Source organism: Bison bison, unplaced genomic scaffold (genome assembly GCF_000754665.1).
Source record: "Bison bison bison isolate TAMUID 2011002044 unplaced genomic scaffold, Bison_UMD1.0 scf7180017864461, whole genome shotgun sequence".
Lineage (NCBI taxonomy): Eukaryota > Metazoa > Chordata > Mammalia > Artiodactyla > Bovidae > Bison > Bison bison.
In genome coordinates this window covers 16701573-16713224 of record NW_011495023.1, presented here as the reverse complement: position 1 = coordinate 16713224, position 11652 = coordinate 16701573, and the positions used below count along the sequence as shown (strand labels likewise).

The following is an 11652-nucleotide window of genomic DNA, read 5'->3' as shown; positions in this document are numbered from 1 at the left end:
TCTTGCTTTTTCCATGATCCAGCAGATGTTGGCAATTTGATCTCTGGTTCCTCTGCCTTTTCTAAAACCAGCTTGAACATCTGGAAGTTCACAGTTCAGGTATTGCTGAAACCTGGCTTGGAGAATTTCGAGCATTACTTTACTAGCATGTGAGATGAGTGCAACTGTGCAGTAGTTTGAGCATTCTTTGGCATTGCCCTTCTTTGGGATTGGAATGAAAACTGACCTTTTTCAGTCCTGTGGCCACTGCTGAGTTTTCCAAATTTGCTGGCATATTGAGTGCAGCACTTTCACAGCATCATCACTTTAGGATTTGAAATAGCTCAACTGGAATTCCATCACCTCCACTAGCTTGTTCGTAGTAATGTTTCCTAAGGCCCACTTGACTTCACATTCCAGGATTTCTGGCTCTAAGTGAGTGATCACACCATTATCATTATCTGGGTTGTGAAGATCTTTTTTGTACAGTTCTGTATATTCTTGCCACCTCTTCTTAATATCTTCTTCTTCTGTTAGGTCTGTACCATCTCTATCCTTTATTGCCCATCTTTGCATGAAATGTTCCCTTGGCATTTCTATTTTCTTGAAGAGATCTTTAGTCTTTCCCATTCTGTTGTTTTCCTCTATTTCTTTGCATTAATTGCTGAGGAAGGCTTTCTTAACCTCTCCTTGCTATTCTTTGGAACTCTGCATTCAGATGCTTACATCTTTCCTTTCCTCCTTTGCTTTTTGCTTCTTTTCATAGCTATTTGTGAGGTCTCCTCAGACAGCCAGTTTGCTTTTTTGCGTTTCTTTTTCTTGGGGATGGTGTTAATCCCGGTTTTCTGTACAATGTCACGAACCTCCGTCCATAGTTCATCAGGCACTCTGTCTATCAGATCTAGTCCCTTAAATCTATTTCTCACTTCCACTGTATAATCATAAGGGATTTGATTTAGGTTATACCTGAATGGTCTAATGGTTTTCCCCACTTTCTTCAATTTAAGTCTGAATTTGGCAAGAAGGAGTTCATGATCTGAGCCACAGTCAGCTCCTGGTCTTGTTTCTGCTGACTGTATAGTGCTTGTCCATCTTTGGGTGCAAAGAATATAACCAATCTGATTTCGGTGTTGGCCATTTGGTGATGTCCATGTGCAGAGTCCTCGCTTGTGTTGTAGGAAGAGGGTGTTTGCTATTATCAGTGCATTCTCTTGGCAAAACTCTATTAGCCTTTGCCCTGCTTCATTCTGTACTCCAAGGCCAAATTTGCCTGTTACTCCAAGGTGTTTCTTGACTTCCTACTTTTGCATTCCAGTCCTCTATAATGAAAAGGACATCTTTTTTGGGTGTTAGTTCTAAAAGGTCTTGTAGGTCTTCATAGAACCATTCAACTTCAGCTTCTTCAACGTTACTGGTCGGGGCATAGACTTGAATTACCAAGATATTGAATGGTTTGCCTTGGAAATGAACAGAAATCATTCTGTCGTTTTTGAGACTGCATCCAAGTACTGCATTTCAGACTCTTTTGTTGGCCATGATGGCTACTCCATTTTTCCTAAGGGATTCCTGCCCTCAGTAGTAGATGTAATGGTCATCTGAGTGAAATTCACCTATTCCAGTCCATTTTAGTTCACTGATTCCTAGAATGTTGACATTCACTCTTGCCATCTCCTGTTTGACCACTTCCAATTTGCCTTGATTCATGGACCTAACATTCCAGGTTCCTATGCAATATTGCTCTTTAAAGCATTGGACCTTGCCTCTATCAGCAGTCACATACACAACTGGGTGTTGTTTTTGCTTTGGCTCCATCCCTTCATTCTTTCTGGAGTTATTTCTCCCCTGTCTCCAGTAGCATATAGGGCACCAACCAACCTGGGGAGTTCATCTTTCAGTGTCCTACCTTTTTGCCTTTTCATACTGTTCATGGGGTTCTCTAGGCAAGAATACTGAAGTGGTTTGCCATTCCCTTCTCCAGTGGACCACATTCTGAGACTGATACATTAGAATGCAGTTGGGAGCTAACAGTTTTGCAGTATAAGAGCTCAGTAAAAGAATGCTGTCTATAGAATTATAGGTACAGGAGGGAGTTATGGTTTAATTCTCTTCCATCAACATGCTGTTTTTTTGCTTAATTCTCTCTAAGAATTTCCTTCTTGGGAGTTCTTCTGGGGTAACAACTTAGTTAACCAGTCACCAAAGCTTAGTCTCTACCAGACTTACTAATTATTATTCATTAGTGATTATATGGGAAAAAAAATCATGCCTCAAGATTTTGATTTCTAAGCAACCAAATATGAAATGAAACAAAATTAAGTGCTACTTATCTACATAAATTATTAAATGTAGTCAAACATTTAAAATATTAAGTAAAAATACACAAATCAGTATTCAGCTAATTACTATAGATGTTTAATACATATATGTTGATGGTAAAATGCAAAAAGAAACCACAAGAAGCAGAATTTTAAGAATTATATTAAATGCCTAGTACACACCATCACTGGGTGAGACACATGGTTTTCTACAAGAAATAATTTCCATCTACTTACATTGGTACTCTTAACATAGTAGTGAAAGTGTTGGTCGCTCAGTCATGTCTGACTCTTTGCGACTCCACAGACTGTGCCCCAAAAGACTCCTCTATCCATGGACTTCTCCAGGCAAGAATGCTAGAGTGGGTAGCCATTGCCTTCTCCAGGGGGTCTTCCCAACCCAGGGATCGAACCTGGGTCTCACGCATTGCAGATTTTTTACCATCTGAACCACCAGGGAAGCCTGTTAATTTTGCCTAGGTAAATATAAATTTTAAAAGGAATCACAGTAAGTTACCTAGGATGCTATATTTCACCTGGTCAGTGTGAGAATGACTTCTGTTGTCATCAAATACAATAGCTGACCACCACTCCCCCTCTGCTGGGAGCTACCTGATACAAATAACCATCAGCCTGCTCTCCAGGGCTGCCCAGGTGGTACTAGTGGTAAAGAACCTGGCTGCCAATGCAGGAGATGTAAGACATGCAGGTTTGATCCCTGGGTCAGGAAGATCACTTGGACGAGGGCATGGCAATCCACTCCAGTATTCTTGCCTGGAGAATCTCATGCAGAGGAACCTGGAGAGTTACAGTCCATGGGCTCACAAAGAGTTGGATACAACTGAAGCAACTTAGCATGCACCCAACAGCCTGCTCTCCCAGAGCCTGAACTTAAAAAATGACAAAGCATGAGCCATCAATAGGCCATCAATAGACACAATTCTACTTTATACCATGTCTAATGTTCTTAAGGAAGCTAACTGCAATTGTGGTTTAAAAAAATAATAATAATCACATCAACTCCACTAAATTTAGAGATACTGCAGTAGCAGAGTTAAAATTCAGTGAGCTGCAACACGAGACAGCACATCTTTTACTTTTAAACTTGTGGTGGGTTCCTGTGTAGAGTTCTGGTGGACTTTGTTATTCAGATCAATTCTGCTGCTGAAAGCTAAAAAAGCTAAACAAAATATAATTGTATATGTTGTAGCAGAAAAGCTCGGAAATTAATCATGAAATCTACAATGGTATAAATTTATATAATCTTTCATGGTTTGAATTTGAAATATGCATATTAGGAAGTAATACAATGTGATAAATGTGTGTAGATTATAGTAGGCCCTGAAAGAGACTCATGGAAATACGATACCTATTTTTGTGTGTATTGTTCAAATTCCTACGTTTCCACATTGTTCCACATATAAGAGATGTAATCTATAGTTCTGCTCACGACAAATATCACCAGATCCTCTTTCTCAGACAAAAAAATCTAACTCAATGTTAAAGAGGATCAGCAGAGAAACTCAAACTTACTACAATGTGTGGAACTTTGGCACAATTCACTGAAATCAGTGGAAACCTGCCTAAATACTTCACACAACCCCTCCGTGGTCCTGTTATGCAAACTGCAACATTTCAGGCCAACTCCTTTATTTCACTAGTGAGCCCTGTCAACACTGAGGTAATAGAACTGGAAAAACTCATCACTCCACCATGATATTCAAATATCAAATTGTATTTCATTTGGCAATAATTACACAGTTGCCAAATAAAACTAATGCAAATATAGTATACTAGGCTTAGGTTTCGAGTCATTCTTTTCTTGAAACAGACTCCTGGGGAGCCTCGAATTGATCCTGCGATTGCTGAGGCATTCCTTCTCTCCTCTGACCCCTTCCCACCCCACCCCTCACGCATGTTCCAGGATGAACTCATCGGCATGCGTTTCTGCATTTAGCCTCTAGTTGTATTCCCACAGGTCCTTCTGCACACTCTGCTCCTCCAGAGGAGAGCTATGTTTTATTCATTTCTGAACTCCTCACACCTAGCCAATGTTCTGCATATAAAGTCATCCCTAATATCTACTCCACGGCAGGGACTAGAGATGGAGAAGAAGAAATACAGACCTCACCCTCTGGAACCGCACAGAAAGGGAGTATGGGACAGGGGCTGCCTGAACAGAAACAAGTAATGAAAGGCCAGTTAGCCTGTGTTCCTTTCTCCTCTTGCCATTCAAGGCTTCTTGTTGTTTTTCAGTCCCTAAGTCCTGTCCAGCTCTTTGAGATGCCATGAACACCAGGTTTCCCTATCCTTCACTATCTCCCAGAGTTTGCTCAAACTCCTGTACAATGAGTGACACCATCTAACAATCTCATCCTCTGTCACCTCTTCTCCTCCTGCCTTTAATCTTTTTTTCCCAGCATCAGGGTCTTTTTCAGTGAGTTGGCTTTTTGCATCAGATGGCCAAAGTACTAGAGATTCAGCATCAGCATCAGTCCTTTCAATGAATATTCTGGGTTGATTTCCTTTAGGATTGACTGGTTTGATCTCCTTGCTGTCCAAGAGACTCTCAAGAGTCTTCTCCAGCACCACAGTTGGAAAGCATCAATTCTTCAGCACTCAGCCTTCTTTATGGGCCAACTCTCACATTCATACAAGACTACAGGAAAAACCATAGCTTTGCCTTTATGGATCTTTGTCATGAAAGTGATGTCTATGCTTTTTAATACTGTCTAGATTTGTCATAGCTTTTCTTTCAATGTACAAGTGTCTTTTATGATTTCAAGGCTGCAGTCACCATCCACAGTGATTTTGGAGCCCAAGAAAATAAAGTCTGTTACTGTTTCCACTTTTCCCCTATCTATTTGCCATGAAATGATGGGACTGGATGCCATGACCTCAGTTTTTTGAATGTTGAGTTTTAAGCTGGGTTTTTCACTCTCCTCTTTCACCCTCATCTAGAGGCTATTTAGTTCCTCTTCACTTTCTGCCATTAGATTGGTTCAGTTCAGTTCAGTCACTCAGTTGTGTCCAACTCTTTGCAACCCCGTGGACCAAAGCACACCAGGCCTCCCTGTCCATCACCAACTCCCAGAGTTTACTCAAACTCATGTCCATTAAGTCAGTGATGCCATCCAACCATCTCATCCTCTGTATCATCTGGTTATTTGAGGTTGTTGATATTTCTCCTGGCAATCTTGATTCCAGCATGTGATTCATCCAATCTGGCATTTCTCATGATGTACTCTGCATATAAGCTAAATAAACAGGGTGACAACATACAGTCTTGATGTACTCCTTTCCCAATTTTGAACCAGTCCATTGTTCCAAATCCAGTCCTATCTGCTGCTTCTTGACCTGCATACAGGTTTCTTGGAAGACAGGTAAGGTGGTCTGGTATTTCCATCTCTGAGAATTTTTCTGTTTGTTGTGATCCACACAGTCAAAGGCTTTAGCATAGTCAATGAAGCAGAAGTAGTTGTTTTTCTGGAATTCCCCTGCTTTTTCTATGATCGGACAGATGTTGGTAACTTCATCTCTGGTTCCTCTGTTTCTTCTAAATCCAGCTCGCACATCTGGGATTTCTTAGTTCACAAGCTACTGAAGCCCGGCTTGAAGGATTTGGAATATTACCTTGCTAGCATGTGAGCACAACTGTACAGTAGTCTGAATGTTCTTTGTCATTGCCCTTCTTTGGGACTGGAATGAAAACTGACCTTTTCCAGTCCTGTGGCCTCTACTGAGTTTTACAAATTTGCTCATATATTGAGCACAGCACTTTAATAGCATCATCATTTTAGGATTTGAAATAGCTCAGCTGGAATTTCATCACCTCCACTAGCTTTGTTTGTAGAAAGGCTTCCTAAGGCCCACTTGACTTCACACTCCAGGACGTTTGGCTCTAGGTGAGTGATCACACCATCGTGGTCATCCAGGTCATTAAGACCCTTTTTTATAGTTCCTCTGTGTATTCTTTTTTTTTTAAGTAAACTCAATTTTTATTTTTCTATATAATACATGGATATAAGCATAAAATCTCCTTAAAGAGCTTACAACCCTGAGGCGATGTCCTTGGGTATATAAAGTATACAGCAATAGCAAATGAAATCTGAGCTCCAGGAATGAAAATGGACTTCAAAAACATAATTTAATATTTATGCAATTGCACACACACGAGTAGTATTCTATGCCTCATCTAGTCTCTGAATCCAATTACACCAACTGCCTTGGAGTTTGCACACTGGACAGCCTGACTCCCTACATATATTTCATCATACACAATGCCTCCTTTCCAACTGAAATTTAATAAATTAACATGGGATTTACATATACGGATTTATATACAGTGAGTGATTTGCCAGAAAGCATAATCGGTTTTTGACAACAGCATCTGCCCACATACAAACTTTGGCCCTCAGAAGGATCTTGATGCCATCTGACTATAGTAACCTTGTGGGGTAGGGTCCTTGATGGTCACCTGGGATCCTCCAGAGGTGAGGTTTTTCATATAATCTGAGGGCTGCATCAGGGTCCTCTGTGTATTCTTACCTCTTCTTAATCTCTTTTGCTTCTGTTAGCTCCTTACTGTTTCTGTCTTTTACAGTGCCCATCTCCCTTGGTGGTGGTGGTTATTGTTCAGTCACTCAGTTGTGTCTGACTCTTTGCGACCCCATGGACTGCAGCATGCCAGGCTTCCCTGTCCTTTGGTATCTTCAATTTTCTTCAAGAGATCACTAGTCTCTCCCATTCTATTGTTTTCCTCTGTTTCTTTGCATTGTTCACTGTAAGAAGGCTTTCATATCTCTCCTTGCTATCCTATGGTACTCTGCATTCAGTTGGTGTATCTTTCCCTTTCTCCTTTGCCTTTCGTTTCTCTTTTCTCAGCTATTTCTAAGGCCTCCTAAGATAACTGCTTTGCCTTCTTGCATTTCTTTTTCTTGGGGATAGTTTTGGTCACTGCCTCCTGTACAATGTTATAAACCTATGTCCACGGTTCTTCAGGCATTCTGTCTACCAGATCTAATCCCTTGAATCTATTCATCACCTCCACTGTATGATCACAAGGGATTTGATTTAGGTCATACCTGAGTGGTCTAGTGGTTTTCCCTACTTTCTTCAACTTAAGCCTGAATTTTGTAATGAGTTCATGATCTGAGCCACAGTCATGTCCGGGGCTTGTTTTTGCTAACTGTATAGAGCTTCTCCATCTTCGGCTGCAAAGAATATAATCAACCTGACTTCAGTATTGACCATCTGGTGATGTCCATGTGTAGAGCTGTCTCATGTTGTTGGAAGAGCTGTCTCGTGCTATGACCAGTGCATTCTCTTGGCAAAACTCTGTTAGCCTTTGCCCTGCTTCATTTTACTCCAAGGCCAAACTTGCCTGTTTCTCCAGGTAACTCTCTCTTTTTTTTTTAGAGTTCTGCCCACCACAGAGAGTAAAAACTTTATTTTTTACTTTTGCATTTTCTTAATATAAATTTATTTAATTGGAGGCTAATTACTTTACAATATTATAGTGATTTTGCTATACACTGACATGGATATGCCATGGGTGTACATGTGTTCCCCATCTTGAACCCCCTCCCACCTCCCTCCCCATCCCATCCCTTTGGGTCATCCCAGTGCACCAGCCCCAAGGACCCTGTCTCATGCATTGAACCTGGACTGGCAATCCTTTTCACGTATGATAATATACATGTTTCAATGCCATTCTCCCAAATTATATCCCCCTCGCCCTCTCCCACAGAATCCAAAAGATTGTTCTATACATCTGTGTCCTTTTGCCGTCTTGCATGTGGCGTTATCGTTACCACCTTTCTAAATTCCATATATATGCGTTAGTATACTGTACTGGTGTTTTTTTCTTTCTGGCTTACTTCACTCTGTATAATAGGCTCCAGTTTCATCCACCTCATTAGAACTGATTCAAATGCATTCTTTTTAATGGCTGAGTAATACTCCATTGTGTATATGTACCATAGCTTTCTTATCCATTCGTCTGCTGATGTACATCTAGGTTGCTTCCATGTCCTGGCTATTGTAAACAGTGCTGCGATGAACATTGGGGTACATGTGTCTCTTTCAATTCTGGTTTCCTTGGTGTATATGCCCAGCAGTGGGCTTGCTGGGTCGTATGGCAGTTCTATTTCCAGTTTTTTAAGGAATCTCTACATTGTTCTCCATAGTGGCTGTACTAGTTTGCATTCCCACCAACAGTGTAAGAGGGTTCCCTTTTCTCCACACCCTCTCCTCTCCAGATACCTCTTAACTTCCTACTTTTGCCTCCCAACCCCCTATGATGAAAAGGACATCTTTTTTTGGTGTTAGTTCTAGAAGGTCTTGTAGACCTTCACAGAATCAAAATCATTCAACTTCAGCTTCTTTGGCATTAATGGTTGGGGCATAGCTTTGGATTAATGTGATGTTGAATTACTGTGATGTTGAATCAAGACAATGAGGAACAAAAGCAGGCTTTCTTTTCAGAAATACAAATGTGTGTCTTCAGCCCTGACCATTCCTCTGAGTTCCATATTCCTATATCCAAGAGCCTGTTCAGTGTGTCAATCTAGTGGGAGTTACAGGGATGAATTGCACGGATTCTGAAACAAGATTGCCTGAGTCTGAATCCCAGCTCCATCACTCCCAAGCTAGGAGATGGCAGGCTTCTTTAGTGGCTCCTCCACACACAAAACTGTCATAAGAATTATATGTATTCACATGTGTAAAAGTGCTTAAAACCAGCCAAACACACAGTTCACACTGACATGGAGATTACTGCTATTACCAGCACTGGGACTGCTGTTACTATGTCTGCATGCATGCGCATGCTATGTCACTTCAGTTGTGTCCAACTCTTTGCAACACTCTGGACTGTAGCCCTCCAGGCTCCTCTGTCCATGGGATTCTCCAGGCAAGAATACTGGAGTGGGTTGCCATCCCATCCTCCAGGAGATCCTCCCAACCCAGGAAATCAAATCCACATCTCTTACATTTCCTGCACTGGCAGGCGGGTTCTTTACCACGAGTGCCACCTGGGAAGCCTGTTACTATGTCTATGGAGCATCTATAACTTGTCCAAAACAGAATTCATGGTTGTCCTCCCAAACCCCTTCCTCCCTTCTCAGGAAATAGCACCACTGTCCCTCCAGCTGTTTCAGCCTAAAACCAGAGAAATCATTACTTCTCCTTCTTCTCACACTCCAACTTCTAGCATCAAAAGTATACTATGACTTTGACCATATACCATCATCTCACCAACTATCTCCCCTAGCCCAAACCCCTGCCATCTCTCCCCAGGCAACAGTAAGAGACTCCATCTCCCCGCTTTCAAAACTCCCCATTCCACAACCCTACTGCTAATTCTCCCTCCAAGAAAACTGCAATTAGATGCTATCCCCTTGATGCAAGGCTCCCTGTAGTTTCCCATCACATTCAGAGTAGCGTCTTCACACACCCCTGCCCCTTTAACCCACAAGGGTCCCCCTAGTTGCTGGCCCTCCAGTATCACTTACCACCACCTTCTCCCTTCCTTGCCTTGTTCTAAACACTCTCCCCTTGCCACGCCTTGGACACCTCAGGCTTGCTTCCAGCTCAGACCACTGCTGTCGCAAGACAGTACCATACAATCCTCTGAAGTCTGAACTCTGAGGTCGAGTTACCCACATTCAAATACTGTTCCTATCACATTTTAGCTCTGTCTGCAAGCATGTATGCTCAGTCGTTCAGCTGTGTCCGACTCTTTGCGACCCCATAGACTGCAGCCCCCCATGGAATTTTCCAGGCAAGAATACTGAAGTGGGTTTCCATTTCCTACTCTAAGGGATCTTTCCAACCCAAGCATAGAACCCACGTCTCCTGCATTGGCAGGTGGGTTCTTTATCACTGAGTCACCTGGGAAGCCATGAGCACATGTGTAACATTTCTGTGCACTGGTATCCTCCTCTATAACAAAAAATGGAGATATGAATACACATCTCAGGTTGTAAAAATCTAATTTAGTGTTTAGAAGAATGCCTCACATAGTTAGCTCTAGGTTAGGGTTTACGGCTACGATTATGCCTGCCTAAAAATTTATTACCTCAGGTTCTTCCTCTGAAATGTATTCCCTGATGGACCCCATGTCAAACAACCCGCCCTGTACTCCCACTGTTGTTCTTATCTTCCTTGACTTCACTGCACTTACCACCATCTGAAATAACATTATGTACTTATTCTTTGATGTCTGATACCCTCCTGGACCATGAGCTCCACCAGGTTGGCAACTTCATGTTATTTGCTGCTCTATGTGTAGTTCTGACTCAGAACCTGACTTTGAAAGTACACATCTCCTAACCAGGTTAGAGGACCAGCCGGAGTTTCTTAATAACAATACTTAGCCAGCCTTTCATTTTCATGATCACATCTGATCCTCAAAAAACAAACAGTACATATACTATCACCTCCCATTTTGGGGAGAAAAAGTTCCCAGCTTGGGTGACTTCTCTTTGGACACAAAGCTAGTAACTATCAGAAACAAAAATCAGAATCCTCGCTTTCTAAGGCTCTTCAAACTAGGATGGATGGGTATTGGGCCCCTGAGCTAAATTTACAGAAATGTTTGTATTCAATTTCCTGAATAAATACACCCTAGGGGCACCCAATATTCTTCCTTTCAAAGTTCTTAACAAACACTTGCTCCTGAATTTGAGAAGTTTCATAGTATAGCACTAACTCATCAAAAATGCACCAACCTCTGGCAAGCCAAGAAAGTCAAACAGTAACATATGATGAGGTGAAATTCCAAACTGACAGAACAACCCCTAAAACACAGTGTGTCTGTTGAGTATACTGTGCTCATTCCAGGACGCTCAGTTTTCTCTACAACACCAGACAAGGGGGCGTTTTAATTGCTGAGAACATTGTGATACTGATACCAGTGATGTCTTGACTCCTGTCCACCAAGCTCAGAGACAAGAGTTCAGATCTGTGGTGCGGTTCAAGTGTTGTCCGTGACTAGATGGGCAGAAGGAAAGAAGGCAAAATTTTGAAAACATTCCCTACCTACAAGGCCTCTGGTCACCACATTCTCAGAATAACCGACTGTCTTAAGTTTTCTCCTGGCAAGGTTACCTCTCACAATGCTCCCGGCCCTGGGAGATGCCCATTAGGGAGGTTAGAGGCCGCTATGCCTCCATTTACACAAAAAGGAAACTGAGGCAGCAAGTGGCCAGCCCTGCAGCTCGCCCTCACCTATCTTGAAGCTGCTGGGACCCCAAAGGAAGCCCAGATATGCGGGGGTCTCTGCAGGAACCCTGCACCGCTGACTCAACATGTCAAACTCCAAGACAGATCGAATTCAGTCCTCTCTAGGAGGAAG

At 42.1% G+C, this 11652-nt stretch overlaps 1 protein-coding gene across 7 annotated transcripts in view; it reads right to left on the bottom strand.

The window, feature by feature from the left end:
- Positions 1 to 11614, bottom strand: part of ZNF438 (zinc finger protein 438) — a 196258-nt gene extending 184644 nt beyond the window's left edge. For all 7 annotated transcript variants that reach the window (XM_010860015.1, XM_010860016.1, XM_010860014.1 and 4 more), the window contains exon 1: positions 11210 to 11614. The gene's annotated coding sequence lies outside the window, so the exon portion shown is untranslated. The remainder of the gene's footprint in view (positions 1 to 11209) is intronic.
- Between the last annotated feature and the right edge of the window lie 38 nt (positions 11615 to 11652).